The sequence below is a fragment of the Melozone crissalis genome, unplaced genomic scaffold (genome assembly GCF_028551555.1).
Source record: "Melozone crissalis strain CALT ecotype California unplaced genomic scaffold, PUWL_Pcris_2 ptg000016l_1, whole genome shotgun sequence".
NCBI lineage: Eukaryota > Metazoa > Chordata > Aves > Passeriformes > Passerellidae > Melozone > Melozone crissalis.
In genome coordinates, this window is record NW_026535794.1 from 48,434,326 (window position 1) to 48,454,673 (window position 20,348).

The 20,348-nt window shown below is 42.4% G+C and overlaps 1 protein-coding gene across 1 annotated transcript in view; it reads right to left on the reverse strand.

Moving 5' to 3' along the window:
• The window catches only part of ELMO1 (engulfment and cell motility 1), a 301,790-nt gene extending 301,449 nt beyond the window's left edge, over positions 1-341 (reverse strand). The window contains exon 1 of the mRNA XM_054273352.1: positions 271-341. The gene's annotated coding sequence lies outside the window, so the exon portion shown is untranslated. The remainder of the gene's footprint in view (positions 1-270) is intronic.
• Between the last annotated feature and the right edge of the window lie 20,007 nt (positions 342-20,348).

A 20,348-nucleotide genomic window follows, 5' to 3' on the forward strand; every position in this document is an offset into this window, starting at 1 on the left:
GCTAAGGGATAAATACAAAAGAAAACCTATTTGCTAATGAATACACTTCAAAATATCCCTGGCTGAAATTGCACCATAACTGCAGTATCATGAAACACAGCTCATAGACAACCATGTTTATACTAAAGCAATTAACACACGGTACATTTCCTGCACTGTTATTATCATTGGCATTCTCTCTGTGTTTGTTACACATTTAGAGCCTTGGCAGGTTAAGAGATATTCTTATAAAGTTAAAAACAAAACGTTGCTGACTTGAAATGTACTCACTGTTATTTTTCAGGAACTCCTATATTTACTTTACACCATTCCCAGGGGAGAGCTGAACAGTTGCATTAGTTCTGCAAGGAAAAGGTATTCAAAATAAACTTTGCAAAGGCTTTGAGCCAAAAAAACTTTACAAATGTAACTTTTTAGACCCAGTACCCACTTGCTCTACAAGGCTGCTCTACAAGGCTTGCTCTACTGTGGCTTTGCATAATCACCACCCACATGTCAGAACAATCATTTAATCTGAAATTCATCAGCGGTTTGATCACTTGTGTGAGCATAAACTTAGGAAAAGGAGCACACGCGCCCCCTCCCACCCCCCGAGAAGCTCTCGGCTGCCGGGTCGAGGGGGAGGCATGCCCTCGGAGGCGGCGGCTGGGTACCAACGCCGAGCTCGGCGCTGGCTGCCTGCGGAGATGCACTTGCTTCAAAGTTGAGCCTTCTCCTCCCGAGCGGCGCCCGCGGCGGTGCGGACACTTGCTGCGGCCGCGGTCTCCGCCCGGGCCCGACCCCGCGCATTAACCCCCGCGGGTCCGGCACGGCCGCTGCCCCGCACGCCGCCCCCCGGTGCCCCCAGCTCGGGGGAGGCCCCGCCAGCACTCACCCCCCGCGCCCGGCGGTGCGCGGCTCCCGTCCGCTGCCCTCGCCAGCGGCCTCCGGCCACCAGGAGCAGCCGGTGGCGAGCAGGGCTGCCCAGGGCACGGGAGGGGCTGGGGAGGGGACGGAGCGGGAGGAGGTGGCGGAGGAGGAGGCGTCGGCGAAGTCGCGGCGGGGAGAACCGGGAGGCTGTGGCGGCACGGCCGGGGGCCGGCGGAGAGGGCAGGGCGGCGGGAGGAGCCGCTGTGCGAGGCGAGGCGGGTCGGGCCGGGCCGCCCCCCCGCCGGCAGCCGCCGTCCGAGGCCCCGCCGCACTGACAAGCACAGCGCTGCGCTTCCTCTTTCTCACAGCCGCGGCGGCCGCCCCCCGCCCGCACCTCCCGCCGCGGGGACCGGCTCCGGGCTCTCCCGGGCAGGTGCGGGGCTCGCCGGCCGCCGGCCCCGTCCCGTTCCTCCTCCCCGGCTGCCCTGCGCGCCCCTCCGCGCTCCCCGCACCGCCCGGGCAGCGCCGCTGCCGCGTCGCCGCTCCGGACCGAGCTCTCCTACCTCCGGCGTGGCCAGCGTCCCCCGCCCCGAGCACAGCGGGGCCGCTCGGCCGCCCCCGCCGCGGGAGCCGCGCCCGCTCCGCGCCGCGCCGTACCGTGCCGTGCCGCCGCCTCGGTGCGGTGCGCTGGGCTGCCCCCGGCACTATCCCATCCCGGGGCTCGCACAGCACCCGCCGCTCTCACTTCCTCTTCCTTCCTCCTGCTGGCCGGGCCGCGATGTGCAGCCCCGGGCCGGCTGCCGCCGAGGGGTCCCGCGGATCGGCAGCACCTGCGGGCGGGGGGCGACACCCGCTCCCGCCCCCGCCCGCTGCCGCTCCGCTTCCCCCGTGCGGGGGGGGCGGCTGGCGTCCCTCCTCCTGCAGCTCCTAAACGAGGGATCCGGGGCTACCTCCTTGCCTTTGGAATAGCTGTTCGTGTTTTGATGCCGCTTCCCTTCCCGGAGAGCCGCGGCCGCCGCCGAGCAGCCCTGCAGCGGGCACGCTGCGGCGCACGTCTGTGTGTTCGCCCCCGGAGCGAGCGAGCCGCCGCGGGAGCCCAGCCCAGCCGGGCCGGGCCGCTCCGGGCCGGGACCCGCCGGGAGGGGGCGGCCGCAGCCCCGCTCCGCGCCCCTGCCCCGCTCCCGCTCGGTACCCGCGGCCGCCCAGGCCCCGGCGCTTCAGCATCCCCGCGGCCCGCCAGCCGGGGAGCGACGAGCGCCCAACTCGTGGGTTTTGCTCGCTGGAAAAGTCAAATATCAAATATCAGTTCTCCGTCTTCCCGAAAGAAAAGTGATCAATAAGCTTTGGTTTATTTTTCTTTAATGCCTTTACCCACAGTTACTGTGTGAACTACACAGGGTACGTCACCCTGCAAACCATCAAATTATATCTTCTAATACCAGACAGTGAGGGTGGTGTTTTCCTTATTTTATTTTTTTTCTGAAGTCCTGTACATTTCACTTTGACAAGAACTGATAGCCACGAAGCCTGCTTGTGGTAGAGGAACTTTTATTGTGTGGTGTAACTAAATTTACTTATTGTGAACTATCCCATCATACATGAAGATCAAAACCTGCAGAATTACTGATTCTAATCTTGCATATAATTATGTACAAGAGAATCTTTATGCAGAGTAATAATTCCCAGTGATTTCCCATAAAACCACTCTTCTGCAACACCCAAGTCCTCAAACCACAATAACGCTGTTATGCATCAGCTGATATTTAAGAGGCTCATTGCTCTGAAAGTCCCACAGCTGCCTGCTAGGATTTTATACCCAGCAGAATTGCTGTGGGCTTTCCAGAAGAGGAAGGAGACTTCTTTCCCTCCTTAGGCTGTAATGCACCATGACAGCAATACACCAGATCTAAGCAAACACTCCGTGTTAGATCTGAGCAAATACACCGGTGTGAGGCAATAAATGGCATGACTCACCTGAGTCACAGATGACTGTTTTTATAGCACTAGAGCAGAGATTCCACTAAGTGACAGGGGCTAAGAGTAGACCCCAAAACCATGGAAGCTCCTTTTCATGCATGAAGAAACTGCCTGCCTGCTCCCCCCTCCTCTGGCAGCTTTCAGGCAGGTGTGTGGCACAGGTGACAGCAACGAACACTGGGGGAGCTGGGCAGGAAACATCGCCATTCTTCATCCTAAAACTTCACCATGGCAGCATTCCCTTTAATCAAGGAACATTTTTCTAAAGCCATTGCGTTTTAGGACCTCCTTGAGCACTGAAATTCATGGAGAAGCTGGACTTCACATACTGAAATGAACACACTGCTTCCTGTATTAAATATACATTTTTAATCACATTTTCATGTTGCTTTATTAAAGAACTCCAACACTGAAAACATGATATCCATATGTGATATATTTCTTATTAAATATACTGAAAACACTTTTCAAACCATCTCAAGAGTTTCTCACAGATGCAAAAGTTTTCTTGAAAGAGGGATAATATCCATAGCAAGTAAAGGGTGATTAAGTTTGCATTTGAACAGTTTCCATAATCCTGAGACTTTTCCCCTACATTTGTTACATGCATTTTGGTGCTTCACATAGAAACCAGAGTGTTTACCACTTAGAAAAGGGCATAGTAAATACAATACCAGGTGTGCAAGAGGATGATGTTTATTTCATTTTCCAATATTGGCTCAGTTTTCCAGTATGGTTCCAAGGGATGTAAATATACAGATATACAGTGTTTGGAAAGATATTTGAGTGAACAATATTTAAAATGCAAAATTTCATTCTTCATGTTTCAATTTTCTCTCATGCTCAACAACAAAAATCATTTACATTGATTTCAGCTGTATAGTACCATAATAGTTGGATTTTGAACAGTGCAGGAGAATGGTAATTTACCAGTGCTATCATAGCACAGTCTAAAAGAAAACTTGTGAAAAGAAAAATTCTACTAGTTTCTGGGAAAAAAATTAAATACAAAATTCTACTGCACAGTTCAAGAGAACAAGCTAGAAAACTGGAAACTTTCTCTTTATTCCTATTCGGATTTAATATCCATAGTATGGCAGCCATTGCACCAAGACTGGGATTACTTTTGGTCTCCAAAAGTCCAGGGAACCTCTACCCAGGATAGATATCTACAGAAGCACTGGGCTGCTATGGTAATTTCCTGATTTATTTAGTAATAGTCCCTTTTCTGATGTCTGTTACGAAAATCTACCTTAACTTTACAGCTGATGTGTTTACAGCCAAAATCAGAGTGGATCATAAGACATGGGCATAAGATGTTTGCCAGATAATTCTAGAAAGCCAGAAGAGGGAGTGCAGGAACAGAAAACACCAAGAATGAAGCATTTTAATTTGTGTGCCTATTTCAGTTACAACCTTAAAGAGACGTAGATAGATAGATAGATAGATAGATAGATAGATAGATAGATAGATAGATAGAAGAATTTCCAGGAAGAATTACTGCATGGCTGTGCTGACAACAAAGATATTTCAGGATAGCCCAGTGGGTGCTAATCACCTGTAGAAACCCAGCCTGTTGAAATCTCCCCTTGACTGACCCCAAAACTGTATAAATCATCAAAGCCATTAGTCACTTCTGAGAGTGAACACCTTAGATCCTGAGATAAAAGAGTTCCTGACAATTTTTGAAGAAGTTTTGTTATAGTACTTCTGGCCAAAACTTTCCTGATGCAAAAATTATCCAAAATTGCCTTTGTTACACCCAATAGGAATGATGGTTGGATTTTAGTGTGCTTAGAGGCTTTATGAATACCAGTATTTTAATGGTATATAAGTAATAACCTACAGAACCTTGCTCATAACCATTAATGCGTACCATAATGCTATCTGTGATATAGAAACAAGGTAAAGAATCATTATTACATTTTTACTTTTTAGAATCCACAGATAAATTTCCCTTTTTTAATAATACAATCTATTGTGTTTGAATGAGAATATTTTGTCTATGCATATGTTCATTTTGTGAGGGTTTTTTTCCCAGGGGAATTAAGCCCTGGGAACAAAATATTAAAACCATGCTTATTGGGCCATTTCTTTATACTGGTGATAATGCTGTGATGAACCTTCCTCTCTTGTAAATTATTCTGCAACAGATTGAAGAGTGAACATGAAAAAAACTGAGTATCTGAACTGTGCAGGTATAGACTAGTAGATCTTTTTAATAGGTCTGAAGATCTGACCAAAATTAATAAAAAATAACATAAATTAAAATGGTCTGTTAGAAGAAGCCTCAAACTTCTGCATTTTTCTAAAATGCAGTATTGCAGATGTCCATGCTTGAATCCCTAAATTATAGTTACTGGTTTGCTGTTTATATGTATGAATTTTATATTCATATGTACATACATAATACATGCATTTGGTGCAGGACAATTACACAAGGTCAGGATGATGAAAGGGTTATTATGACTCAGTTTTAGTGTACCTATTCAGACTTTCAAAATCTGCTTTTGTATATTCATTTGTATTTAATGGATGTTGAGAAAGTGATGACCTTTGCAGTATGGCCAGCTTAATGAAGAAAGAAATAAATCTCACGTAAGAATGGTTTTAATTAACCTAGGAAGTCTCATTCTAAAAAGTAGTTTGGGTCTGTTTATGGACTTATTTCCATGTCATCTGTTTAAATATCTACAATAAGATAATTATTAGAAATTAAGACTGTGTAATTATTATACTTATGATCATTACACTAGTTGTGAAATCCAAGCAGGAAAATGAAGAGGTCAGGAATGGCCACTAACCTAATATATTTCTATGAAGAAAAGCATGCCTCTGCAAATTGTTTTTGCTGCCACTTGCTGGTCTTTTGTATTTTAGTTTGCCTTTAAGAACTTCTTCAGTGCTTAGAATCATAGATTCATAGAATTTTTTTGGTTGGAAGGGACTTTAAAGAAACCTGGTTCCAAGCCCTGGTCAGGGATACCTTCCACCAGACCTGGTTGCTCAGACCTTCATCCAGCCTGGCTTGAACAGGAATGGGACATCCCTATCTTCTCTGAGCAGCCTGTTCCAGTGCCTCACCATCCTCACAGCAAAGAATTTCCTCCTCATTTCCTACTCTCTTTCAGTTTGAAGCCTCTTCACCTGTCATTACATGCCCTTATAAAAAGTTCTTCTCCATCATTTTTATAAGCCCGCTTTAAGTATTGAAGTGTGACAATTAAGTCACCATGAAGCCTTCTCTTTTCCAGCCTTTCCTTGTATGAGAGCTGCTCCATCCATCTGACCATCCTGGGGCCTCTGGACTCACTCCAACAGGTCCATGTCCTTCCTGTGCCCTCCCAGAGCTGGATGCAGCTCCCCAGGTGGGGTCTCACCAGAGCAGAGGGGCAGAATCCCCTCCCTGGCCCTGTTGCCCATGCTGCTTTGGGTGGCATCCTGTCCTTCAGATGTGTCAAACTTTCCATAGCATAATCAGCTTAGGTGAAGAGACATAGAATAACCACTTTGTAGGACAACATGTTCAGTATGTCAAGAATAGAGAAGTAATTGCTTTTAACACTCATGTTCATGAGCAACAAGATCTAGAAGTGATTTAATCACTATCTGTTTCTATGTGAAAAGGAAAAATTTAGAAAGAGCTCTAAACATTTAAGAAAAACAAAATAACAATTTCATGTTGAAGTTCAGCAAGTTCTGAACTTCAAGGGAGCTTCTCTTCTGTTCCAGTGGAAACAGTTAACCATTGGAGCTGCCCAATGGTTATTATATGTTGGTCCTAACCAGAAAAGTTTAAAATAGACCAAGTGTTTTACAGTGACACTGGTGCAAGGTAAATGTAATTTTTATAACAGCATGGAAGAAAACTCAATAGAAGGAATAGCCCAGTGAGTGTGGCTTTCATCCTCCATTCCCAGGGCTTAATTCATCCATCACAGATGTGAGGAGAAATAGCTCTTTAGGTAGAAACAGCTTCTGATCATCCTCAAATGATGAAAAAAGTGCTTAATGCTTGGCCTAGGGAATGGGATGCTGATTATCAGTCATCTTAGGGAACAGACCATGACATCCAGTTGTGCACCTTGACAAAAGAATGCAACCAGGCAGGCTCCCAGCCCTGGCCAGCTGCTGGTTGTGTGGCTGCTGGCAATCCTGCCCCCTCGCTCCGTGTAACACCAGCTGTTTATCAAAAGTTCTCAGAGAAGGCACTGGAGGAATTTTGATCACCTTTCCAAGTGATAACCGAGTTGTTTGCTGCATGCCATGTTTTCTTCTCTACCACACAGTGATTTTCCTAATGTCTGTAACATTTTCCTAATTATGTAACATTTAAATACCAATATTTTTTCCTACTTGTTTTAATCTTCCTTTTATTCCCTCATCTGGAAAGGATAGAGCTGGGCAGCCAGGGAACGGGTACTCCTGGGTTTTGACTCAAGTGTAAGCCTTTAATCCACCACAAAATTGTGGGCGAACTGTATGAGTTTTAAGAATTTATTTTCTCCTGTCTCTTTCTTTTCTTTCCTTTTATTCGGTTGTTGAGGGTTTATTGTTTACTTATTTGTTTATTTTTTAAATTTGCCAGAGTTTAAGCTCTAAGTTCTCCAAGACAGATTTTTTTCTCAGCGTAGATAACCAATATATTTCAACTCCAATTTCATTTGGGGTCTCCTGTTGCAAGTGCAGCACAGTTATTATTAACTAACCTAGCTTTGTGAAGACACTCACTGCATTTTAATTAAGATTTCTTTACCCCTCTGCTATCCTTGCAGATAACAGCATTTTGTACTGGCCAGTACAAAATGCAAAGAAAACTTAGACAAGAAAAGCTCCAAAACTTATGGACTGCTCAGTCTTTCAACAGGCTGAAAATCTTCTTTAATATTCACCCATTTTCTAGTCACCTTGTCTTCTGTAGAGATTAATATTTGATAAAAGTGGCCTATTTTTATCAATTTAGCAGCTGTGTTGTATGTGCAGTTGAGGTTTGAAGAGTACTAAGCCATGCCATGGTCTACTACAGATCTTTAATATTAAAGACATGTCCATAGAATCATAAACCGATAGAACAGTTTGGGTTGTGGGAGACCTCAAAGATCATCTGCCCTTGGGTGTCCCATGGGCAGGACACCTTCCACCACGTGCTCAAAGTCCAACCTGCCTTGAGCACTTCCAGGGATGGGGCATCCACAGCTGCTCTAGAAACCTGTTCCGGTACCTCACCACTCTCACAGGACAGCATCTCTTCCTAATAACTACTTTAAATCTACCAAATCCCTGCGTTCTGTCACTACATGCCCTTATAAAATGTTCCATTCTTTCTGTGGAGCAGCAGTGCTCAATAGGCAAAAAGGACGTCAACAAGCAAGAAAGATAAGCTCTACCCAAACTCATGATAAATGCCACCCATTCCCCAAAATGCAGAGTTTAACATGTAGGGAAAACAAGCAGGTACAGACAAAATCAGAGAAGTAGTGCAAGGTCTGTGTCCGGCAATGACACAGCACAAATCATTCCTAATCAAGCTCAGATTCTCCTGTCCCAGGTCACAGTGTGACAAATAGGGCTGCACAAGCAAATCCTCCCTAGGACTTACAAGTCTTTTGACAGATTTTTCACTTTTCTTGCTGGAAATAACAGACTGTTCTGTCTATCATCCATTCTAATTCCTTCGTAACATTAATCGATGAACAGCAACTGCTGGCAGCAGAGCAGCAATAGATGGAGAGCACAGACTCACTGCTCCAAGGTGTGCTGGATGCCCACTTCTCTAATGAGGTGATTAACTCCAGCTGCTTCACTGAATGAACCACACAAACAAGTGGCACTCCAGCAGCAGCAGAAGCAGCACAAATGCACTTGTAAATGCCTTTCAGCATTGGCACTTGGCCTCTCTCCCTTCTGCATTTATTATTCCATTATTACGGAAAGTCACTTTGCCTATAAAATATTTTGCCCTGCTGTCACATTTTATTTTGCATATTTCTTGAGGAGTGTAATGCTCATGGCTGAAAATGCCTGTCCCTGCCAAAAAAATTCATGACGCTTCAGAGCTGGCTAAAAAGAACTTTTTAAAGCATCCTAACCTTTGAGCACACATCCCTTAGATAGCACAGTATCCTACATAATGTCCATTTAGAATAAACATATACAAAAACTGGGCGGCAATTTTCCAAATTACTCACTTAATGCACGCAGTTCTTCAGAGAAGTGGAAAGGCTCTAAGTGTTATGTATTATTCACATCATTGTTGGACTATACTAAATTAGAGGAACTCTGAAAAGCCCAGGCAAAGGTCTTGTAGGTAGCACTGTGTCCTGTTATGAACTGATGAAGGTGATTCACTAGTCTTACTCCCTCATGTTTTAATACGGTTCTCCTGAGTACTTACATCTTTCATACCTCCTGTTGTTTTTTTTCCCTTTTTTGTCCTCCTTTTATTCAATAGCTCAAAGCGCTGTCTGCTTTTATTGTCAAGGCCTTGAAGTTAGAGCCTTCAATATTTTTCATTGCTAATACATTGTGGTCACTGCATTACATCTTTTCTACTTAACCTTTTCTTGTAACTCTCAACATTTTCCATGTTGCTTTCCTGCCTGTTTCATCTGATCTGAGCAAGGCCATCCTTTGGCAAGGCTTTGGGGCAGGTTTCCTTCCCAGATGACAGTGATAAGGGTGGAGAGGAGGACAAAGGTGGGGTAGGGCTTGGTCAGTCAGATTGGTACAGACAGGCAAGCAGCAGCCTTGGTCCACAGCCTGGCATTTAAAGATTAACTGGAAAAGGGTATTTACAATTATTTATTAGCTGCTGTAACTATGTGGCAAATTTTCTTTGCTGTGGAGCTCGTAATCTCTGGCAAACAGCGAGCCAGATGTCTGGAGGCTGCAGTCCCTCAAATGCCCTGGCCTGAACCAGCAGAGTTTGAATCCAAGGTTTCCATCTGGAGAGTTACCATCACCCTGTGAATGTCACAAGTTCAGTTTCCAAGCCTGAGGTCAGAGACAGGACAATTATCTATTTGCTGAAGTGTGGTTTTAAGTCAACAGCAACTCTTCATGTATTCCTATCAAACTTGATGGATACTTTGGGTTAAAACACTATTTTTTTAAAAAGCGAAAATTTTTTAGGCTGGCACTTCTAAATGAAAAAACATGGCAAAGCTTGTGAACTTTCAAGACATAAGCTATCTAAAATCCCTATTCTTTAAATCAATGCAGAAAATTAAATATTTTATTCAGTATGAAATGCAATAAAATAAAATGCGGTACCAGACGGTCATTCTGGTACCACAACAAAGTTTAAAAAAATTAAAATACTTATACAAATATATTTATAAAGATAAATAGATTTAAATTTAATTTAAGATGAAATATTTTTCAAATCAACTCAAAAAAACCCAGAGCATGGGAAATATTTTCCAGTTCAACTAACAAATCGATGGACTCCTTACTGTGAATGTCTCACTCACATCCTTCTTAATGGCTTAACAGTAAAAGGACTGAACATCTGCAGTTCCTACTCAAGTTGGACATTTAGTATTCATAGGCCAATAGAATCATCTGATTGTGCAGCAGTTGTAGGGGGGAGAAATCAAGTCCTTAATTTGTCACAAGGGCATAAGTGGTGGTAGAAGTGCTTAAATTTACACCCCCCTGCCTGAAAGCATTGGCTACTACAAAAGGATTGCAATTCTCCTGCCTTGCAGGGAGCCTTAATTCCTGCCCAAGGATACAAGATGCCCCTGCTGTCTTCTCAATCTAAATTGAGGGGAAAAATGTGTCCTTTTAGGTCCCAAGGACTAATTAGTCAATGCTTGTAAAGATCTCTGAAGGTGAAAAGTGTATCCAAGCTTTACCATGACAGATGGCTATGCTTTCATTTTAAAGAATTTCCTTAAAAAAGCTGTTTTGTGGAAGCCCTTTCTCTCTTCACTGTCCACTAGTGCAGATGATTCATTTTGAACTGGTGTACAGATGGGGGAACAGGATGGCCAAAACCTCTGTTCTGGCTGTGAGCATTCAGAAAGAAGAACCTTAAATATTGATTTACTTTATGAACCAGAGTTCCCTACTGTCTTGCAGTAGTGTAAAATATCATAAAATGCTGCCAATTCTGCTTGTCTCTTCTCTTTCCCATCTGTGATAGTTTCACAGAATATCTTCCCAAAATAAATGAAGTGCAAGACCTCTGGAGAATGGAATGGTCTGTGTGTCACTGAAAGTAGTGTACTACACCATGTTCCCACACCTGTCCTCATGCCCTGTTGCAATTAGCATCTTGCACAGATCCTTGAGCATATGTTTGCTTTGTCATCCTGTGGAATATTCGACTACACTACACTACAGCAAGCTGTCAAAGCCTTTGCTGAAAGAAATAATGACTAATGATTTATGCTAAAATCAGCACTGCAATCCTCTGCTGCAAAAACTGCTGTGGTGTAAAAACAGCAAGAAGACAGCTCACAAGGTTTTGCTGATTGTTTCCTAAGGAATGGCACAGAATTGATAAGCCACAGTCTCATGCTTATGTACAGCACATGTTTTATGGAAGAATCCAGAGGGAGAGAATACAAAAACTGCAGGAAGGATTTTGCAGGCTGACCTTGCTAACTATATCATGCCTGTCCACTAGAACTGCTCAGAACAGCAGCCCTTTCCAAATGACAATATTATAGAGTCCAGGTTACTCCTACAGATATCAGTACAGTACACTCATTGATAAAGGGTAATATAAATCTTCTAAAGGAAATTTTTTTTTTTTAAAAAGACTCATAAATAACTGACCATTTTTCTGCAAACATATTTTCAATGGTGCTGTTTCCTGTGAAATTTTCCCCCTCCCAGTTTTTTTAGCCAGCAAAATTCTAAAAAAGCTTGATCAGGCTAGATATGATTTAGGTTTTGGTTTGGCTTTCTTCCCTTCTTCCCCACAGTTTTTGTCTTAATATATATGCATGTTAGGTACATCCATGTTGACAACAGCTCCCAGTCATTGCTATATCATTGAGTTAGACACATTTCTTGGCATTTGGTGGTTGGCAGCTGATCTGATGTGTGAAGTTGACTGTTTTTTATTTCTTTTCCATGGGAAAATGGGGCCTACAGGCCTGGTGAAGAGTTCAGCAGAGTAAGGATAAGAAGCTTTCTGTAAGAAGCATGAAGTCAGCAGCTCTACAATGTTGGGCCACGAAGCTGGAAAGACATTAACCCTCAGTGCTGCTGTGGAGACTCCCTGATCTTTCTTCAGCAGGAAGCTGGACTCCTCCAACCTCTGTTGGAAGAGTCCAGCTTCTATTTCTTTCTGATGAATGTGGAAGGTGCTTCCTCTGCAGCTTGTAGGATCTGCCATGCCTCAAAAAGGAGCTTCTCATATGGCAGCTCCCACACTTCAATACCAGGTCACACTAGCGGCATGGGGGGCTCAAGCCTTAACCTGAAATGCTACTTAGAATTACTACTACTGAAATGGACTTAGAATTTTGATGTGGTTGGAGTTTTCTCTGTACCTACTTGCTCCCCTATTGATCCAAGTGAGAAGCCAGGAAGATATTTGTTTGGAAAAAATACTGCTGGTCAAAAGAAAACTCACTTACTTTGCTGTGATGTTAACCAGAATCGAGTTATCACATAAGGTCTCTGTCCATATCCTGTTTGTCCTGATGCTGGTTGAATCATCTACATCTTACTCTTATTTCTGACTTCAGGTTGTGTCCTGTACATTAGTCAAATATTTCAGTAATTCCAACTTTTTTTTTTTTCATTAGAAAGAGATACTAAAGCAAAATCTGTTAGCTTTGATGCAGACTTGCCAGTTTACAGAGGATGTAAATAAACTGCATCTCCCTTAGTATAAGGGAAATCAAACAACAGCAGAAGACAAGTTAATGGACTACATGACTTTGTTCATCTATACTTAGTCCAAAAGTTTCCTTTGTATGTTTTGCTCAGTGCTCCAGCTATGTTGCTTGGGCATTTCTATCACTACTTCTTTGATGTGTCCTGCTATTCATAATTTACCACTGTTCCAGTGAACACTTCAATGCCACTCCCTCCTCTTCCGTTGTTTATCCCTGGACATCTCCTCAGATGGAAGAGATTAATGGAGTGAAGTCAGCCTGTTTAATGCTGGTCTTTTGAATAGTGTTTGGTGCTCACAAATTATTTCTTAACTGTTCCTGTAGCTGGTTCTTGGTATTTTTAAGATCTGTTTCATCATGGAGATGACTTTAAAACTTCTCTGCTCTCTTGGCACTGCCTGAGAAGAAGGGAAAAGAACAATTTCCAAAGAAACATCTCAGTCTCTTAATTAATGAAATTAGGTTCACTTTGGGAGTCCCCCAAAAATGTTGAACCTCATTCTTGTGCAGTAGATTGGCCCACTGTCTTGATAGAATTATTCTTAATTGTCTCACAGCAGTTTTCCCTTTTGTTCATGTACATGTCTCTAAATATTGTTCCTCTCACTGTGCTGTTCTTTATGTTCATTTTAATCATTTATCTTGTGGCTTTAGCAGCCATCAGGTCATTTTATTCTCTTCCTTGGGAACCACATTTGTTCAAGACTTTGCATTTTAGAATTATAGAGTGAGGGGGCTTATTTTATCTCAGAAAGGCAGCAGCTCTGTCGCCCCCTTCCTTCCCATTTTTTGTCACTCATCTCATCATCAAAGGGTTGTTTTGACAAGAGTCAGGCAGTTTTATTTCTTTGGATTTTTTCTCCCAGGCTCTTCCTTCCCATGACTTGACACCATCCCACTACATAGACTCACGGATTCTGACACTGACAGTCATCAATAAAACAACAAGATGCAGGCATCACAACCCAAAATCCATCTGAGTCCTTTCTACACAGCAGATAAAATGCATCTTTGTCTTCATCCTACACATTGGTAGGAGCTTTTTGCTCAGTGTTGATGAGTTCTCCAGGCTGCCATTTGAGTACAGCAGAGAAAATTCTTTCTCATATGGGAATACACTGGTAGTTGTCTGTTTATTTGGTGCTCTGGACAGTCCTTCCACAGGAGATCAAACCAATCACCCCAGTCAGGCCCCTGGTGCTTTAAGAAAGATCATTGTTTATTTGCTCTTCTGGCCAGCCTGTGCATACACAGGACTGCAGTGCCTACATGAAGCAGATAATGGCTTTTAGAGGGCTTTTTTTGCACCATCAAGCACTGCAAACATTGCTTCCTGACAGTCAGGGAACACCTGTGCAGTACAGGTACCATCTTCTCCCACTGCCTCACCTGGGCGTCTTGCCCATGGCAGATCTGAGGGAATCAGCTGCTCTAACCAAAACAGAAGGGCAGACCCCAAACCCTAATCCTAACCAAAACAGAAGAGCAGCTTACTCTGGAGATATGTGTCATACACACAGACAGCTTCATCCCCTCATTCCCTGTCATTTTCAGCTGGAAATAAGCAAAAATTTATGATTTTGTTTCCAGAAAACCCCAACAGTTCCCTGACTGGCACCAACCCCACATACAGTTTAGAATAAGGCCCTAGACACGCAAACAGGAGAAACCAGAAAAAATTTTGTATAGCAGGACAAGAATTGTAACCCCTCACTCCCCAGCATGTCTTTTAAGCTTAGACCAAAAAAAAGACTATGTCTAGGCTTCCCAGCATCAGCAGACAATTCTAAAGACTTTCCCTCAGTTCAGTGCCTTCAAAATTGTCCTTTTTTCCCATATAGCATATTACAAGCTGTAGCTTGGGAACAAGTAAGTTGCTGAAGCACTTTAAAAGTATTTTTCCAGAGAATAGCTCTGGCTCTTCTTGCTTTCTATAATCACAACATCAAAACAATGTCTGCTAAAAATACGGGCAGCTAAAAAAAGGTGGGAAGAATGTGTTCACTTTGGTTTGTATCACACAGTTTGATGCAGTTTTTGCTGCAGAATGAGAGTAGCTGTGCTGTAATTAACAGAGTCTGGTACAGAGAAGGTGGTCATTTGTTCTTGGAAATCACTGGGGTTTTGGTTTTGTTTTTTTTTTCCCTGGAGATGGACTAAGCAAGCACTTGCTAGACATTTGTTCTTTTGTGATGTACCATTATTAGCATGTGTTGTTACAGGTTTTCCACTTATTGCAACATAGACCTTCATAAATAAAAAGAGGTATCCTGAAGGCTCTCTGTGGAATATGAAGATTCAAAGATCTACTTTCACCCCCTCAGAAGAGTTTACAAATAAGCCAAATAGCTGCTTTTTTTTTTGACAAATGATGAGCCTGAAAATAAAAATAACTACTGCTTTTTAGGATCACTAGGAGGAAGGGGCTTCTGAACAGTTTCTGAGGGTACAATCTATTGTGGAAGGAGTACTAAAACAGATCACTGAATGGATCTGCTGAGGATGAGGAAACCTAATTATTTGCTGTAATTAGTTCCCTCCCAAGATGAGGAGGCCAGATGCTGGAGTGGCATGGCTCAGCAGGCACCCATTAAAATCAAGAGGCCTCAAGTGGTTTTCTCCAGCTGGGAGTCTGGTCCTTGGCTGCCTGTTGCAATCATGGATCTGAAACAGACCTGTTTGATGTGGGATGTCACAGAATTCACTAGGTTGGAAGAGACCTTCAAGATCATAGAGTCCAACCCATGCCACTGAGTCCTACACACTGTTGTGGTTTAATGTAGTTGAGTTACACAGATGAGAAACAGAATGCCAGTACAGTTCCATAGGCTCAGAGAAACTTCACTATTCCCAAGCAACACTGAACAATGTCTGGGTCTTTTCCTAAGGATCAAAGTGCTGAGTTATGCATGGGTCTTGGGCCTTCAAAGAGACAGGAGCAGTTGTTAGTTGTTGTAAAGTTGTTTATTGCATGAATACATCAGCCTTGAAGGCAAAGAGTTCAGAGTATTAAAGTCTGAACTAAACTAAAGTCTAAACTAAAGCTAAAAGCTTTCTGGCATAGAGTCCTGATGTTCTGAGCAGAGGCAGCAAAAGCAGTAGCAGCTACCAGAAGCTACCATCACTTTTTTTTGCACCCCAATGCAGGGGGATTTTATTCATAAATCATCCAATCAGTTAAAAACACAATCCTAAAACATTCTTCCTACATCTATCTGAGCTTAAATCTAACATGCTGAAGTAGTGTCAGTTTTTACACAAAATCTACACGTATAGTTCTATCTGTTCACTCAAATATTTCCATCTGTTCTACCTGGAAATGTAAGCAATGTTCTGCTGAGTTTTCTCTGTATCTGGAGCTAAGTTAATTTTGTGAAAGATATCACTACTGAACTTTAAGCTAGGCTTTAGGGTTTTTTTCTAGTTAACGCAGTCTCTTAAGGCACTTAAGATATATTTCTACTTACTTAAAACTAAAACATACACTCCTACTTCATGTCTGTGTGGCTTAATATATTTCAGTTTCTGTAAAGGTTCCCATTCAATCCCTGCATTCCTTTCTCTCTCTGAGGGACTCAGAGGGGCCTCTATTTCATACACTCTGCCATCAAAGAAATGACAAAGCAGAGCTTTAGCTTTAGACCTAAACCATACAATATGTGATAAAAGCATCGCATTTTTTGCAGCACTCATTTCTGGAATTTCTGAAAGTGGTATATTTTTCCAAACCCAGTATCCTCACAGCATGTAGCTATATTAGCTCTACAGAGCACCAATTTCTCTCTACAGTTTGCTCTCAAGAACCTTTTAGAATGTTTTCCCTAGGTGATGAGCAGTTCAGAACTAGCTTCTTTTGAGGTGTTACGTTTAGTCATCTCTTTGTGTGAGATAGAAAAGAGACAGAAAGGAGACCTTAAATGAAATACCCTTGAGAAGAGTTCTGGAAAAGGCAGGAGAAAAAAAAAAATCAGAATCTGAAAACAAGATGACATAAAGGCCAGAAGTGGCTATATAGTTTTAGCAAGGTTACTGGGGACAAAAGAACCTAAGCAAGCTTCATTTATTCTGCAAAGCAAACCACAAAAAACCAATTGTTAGGCACAATGTGATTCATAGTACAAGGATTCAGGTTGTATGTCTGCTTACCTGGGGACATGAAATAGTTTCAAAACCTTTTCACCTCACATTTGAAGCAGCTGCTCCCTCACTCCTGTTGCATTTGCTATCAGTTTGGAGTGATCTCACAATTGACTCAGTCTCCTAATCACGCTCGTCACAGATGGGTGCTGCTGAAAACAGCTAGTAATTAATTTACAGAAGATCAGGAATAGCGGAAAAACATTACTCATTCAATTAAAACTACTGGCTCTTCTCGATCTGAAATCAAAACTGCTTATTAAGCAATAGGAAGAGATTTCTGCTCTGTTCCTTTTAGCATTTACTTCCTTAGGTAAGATCATAGGCTACAAGTGGGATCTACACTCAGATTTTCTGCTAGCTGAAGGTGGCAAGAATCACTCAGAAAGGCAAAATGTATGGAAAATATAATCTTTCCCTGAAGGTTCATTGTTTCCCCTGGAGAATGAGCTGTGATGCCATTAAAATATGGATGAATATGGAACCCAGGCTCCCACCAACCCAGAAGAAATCTTGTCATTGACTTCAACAGGGCCAGGATTTCCATCTTAATGAAAATGCCTTTTCATTTAATAACCTCAACAAGAATTCAGTAAGGTACTTTAGAGGTCTGCATTTTTAAAAGTTGCTTGTAATTTTTTAGCAAAGTGCCAGTCACGTGTCCTGAGAGTGGAGCAGCCCTTTCTACGATAGGCCTGTTTGGGGGCTGCAGTTCAGACAGAACTTAGTGTTCTGTCCTGTTAGTTGTCTTTTGTGCCTTAAAAACAACAACAAGATAGACTACAATAGGCTGAATTTGGTGCTGATTTGCTCTCATGTAAATCCAGAGTTCCTCCACTGGAAGAGAAGGGTATTTCTCTGGATGTCTCATCTTCACACAGGAGCAGATTTTGTTCTGGTGTCATTGCACACCTCAAATGAGCTGTGACAAATTTATGAGTACTAGAATTTTTTCCTTTATAATGCTTGGATAACTGCACAGTGCTGGATTGCACAACAAGAAGCCCTCTTGAGAATGTTCTTACTTCGTTCCAGCACAACACAATGTCCCTGGGCAACTCTTGTTTTTATACCATCTTTCACTGTAGAACAAACATGATAATAAACCTGTTGGAATAATAAGTTCCTGGCTGCTGACCAGTAGGTTTTTCCTCAACATGAGTTAGAGGTTTGCTCTGGGCACCAAACCAGAGGGCTATCTACATTTTCATTCTTCCTCTTTTAACTTATTTCATGTTAAAATTTTAAGTCTTGTTTTCTTTAAATGAACAAACACAGACATATGCACTAACAAAACACCAACTGGCATTACTCATCCATCATCTTAGGGAGTGGAACAGAAAGAAATGTACCTTCCTAACATCTATTTTCAGGTTTGTCTTGGGGAAATTGTCTGAAAATCTCTATTGCTTGTTTGATCCTGAAGGATTAGTATGATATCTCTTCTCTAAACAAAAATTCATGGAGAAATAGCAGATTTCATATCACACAGAGTTGAGAAGCTAGGGGAAACTAATCCGTGGTTCTGCCTTAAAGATCATCTGTATCTTCTGCTCTGCAGTGTTTTTAGGGTTTCCCTTACATGCAAGCACTAATAGTCCACAAAAAACAATGATTATTTGCCTGTGTCCCAACTAAAGAAGTGCTGTTATAAATTTCTACTTCAGCTGCTTGTCCAAGTCTCATATTATGCCAGTTATGATCTCCAGGATGGCTCATAAGGATTTGAGAAACCTTGAAAAATGCAGCTGACTGGAATATGAATAAAATGCATCAGTCTATTTTGTCTGTTTACTTTCTTCCCAGGGAGAATGAACTGCAAAGCAGCAACACATCAGTGCAGTTTCCTCCAGCCCTGCTAGTTTACCAAATGTGTACTGTTTGCCAATTTGTGGTCACATTACAATAATTAGCATAGCTGGAGCACCAGAGAGATACTTTCAGTTTTGATATTTCATAAAATGAGATGCTACAACAGATGATACCACTCCCTTATCCAGCATCTCCCCCTTAGCACCCTCTAGTACAGATGCTTTAGTAGAAAATGAGAAAACTGCTTTGGAGGAAGGAGCAGTGCTTTACTACAGCAAGTAACGCCCTTGTTATACCCGCTACTGATCCTGTGCCTCCAAAAATCCAGCTCTTGGTCACCTTAGAGTGGTACTAACTTCATACAATCCTGGAGTTTGTCATCCATGAAGCACTGCTGACTTAGCTCAGCAGCATACCATGGCAGTCACTGGGGTATGGAGCATACTTAGAGGGAGTTATTGAACTGAAATAGAAAAGGCAAGAAATACCCAGTGGCATGTACCAGTGCTAGCGTGAAATTCAGCAGTTCTCCTTCTGTTTATTTGAGAGCTTGGTGTTCCTTTTGCAGGATATCTGAAATAGTAATGACTATTCAATACTGAAATAATCTTTGATGAATAACCAAACTGGTAATCTGTATCTATCCCTGCGAGTTAATACAGAAATCACAAAATATGTGCAGACTGTGGTGTTGTCTAAAACAGCTTATTTCCACAGGAGTCAAAGGAAGGAGGGAAAGGAGAGTAAGGGTGAGAATATAATTGGGAAAAATGCTCATTGCATGTTAAAACAGATACAACCCAGTTCACAGAGAGGTAAAGTGCACAATATTTAAGCTATTAAAAATTACTGCACAGATATACACTTTTATTGCTTAATTTAAGAAAAATAATACTTTAGATTAAAAAAAAAAAGGATAAATTTCCCAAAAATTTCAAGTTGTACTTCATGTATATTTCTGTATAATCAGAGAACTATGTTTTAAACACTGGTTTAAGTCATTCACTGTCTTAGATCAGGATCTACTGAGCTCTCAGAAAAATGAATGCAAATGCTGTATCCTATTGATTTCTTGTGAGAATGCATCAGGCTCTGACTACTGATCCTTTCAGTGGGAAACAGCAATAACTTAATAATCATGTAATTAGTTGTTTGCAACGGCACAGTGTCTCTCCCTCACACGTCTCCAAGTGCTTGCTGGTCACTTCAGACCTCACTGCTGCCCTTATGCACAGGAGCCTCTATCACAATGAACAACTTCACCAAAATTAATGCTGAAGGCACAAAGGAGACAGGCAGAGTTAGTGGTTGGCTTTAAGTGTAACAGAAAACTAGTGTGAGTGGGGGGATGCTTATTGTACGAGTTTCAGGGCTGGGAAACAGAGTCCCAGTGTAATTACAGAACTTGCCCAAGGCCACAGAATAAGGCAGTGGCAGAGAGTGCATGGCAGCTCCCACAGCTCCAGTCTGACGCTCGTGCTTCATTTTGCTAACGAATACTTTTAGAAACATAAACAATGATACTCACATCCCAGGGCACACTTAAATTGCAACATATTCAGACTGTGCGAATGTAAAGACGTTCTTCTATAAGCTGCAATCTAGGACAGTACCAAAGGACATATTGCCCACAAGGTGCTGCTTTTGATTTCCTTCTGCTACAGGTACTCCTTGAAGAGACATATTTAATATGGAAGTTGTCCATAACAGAGT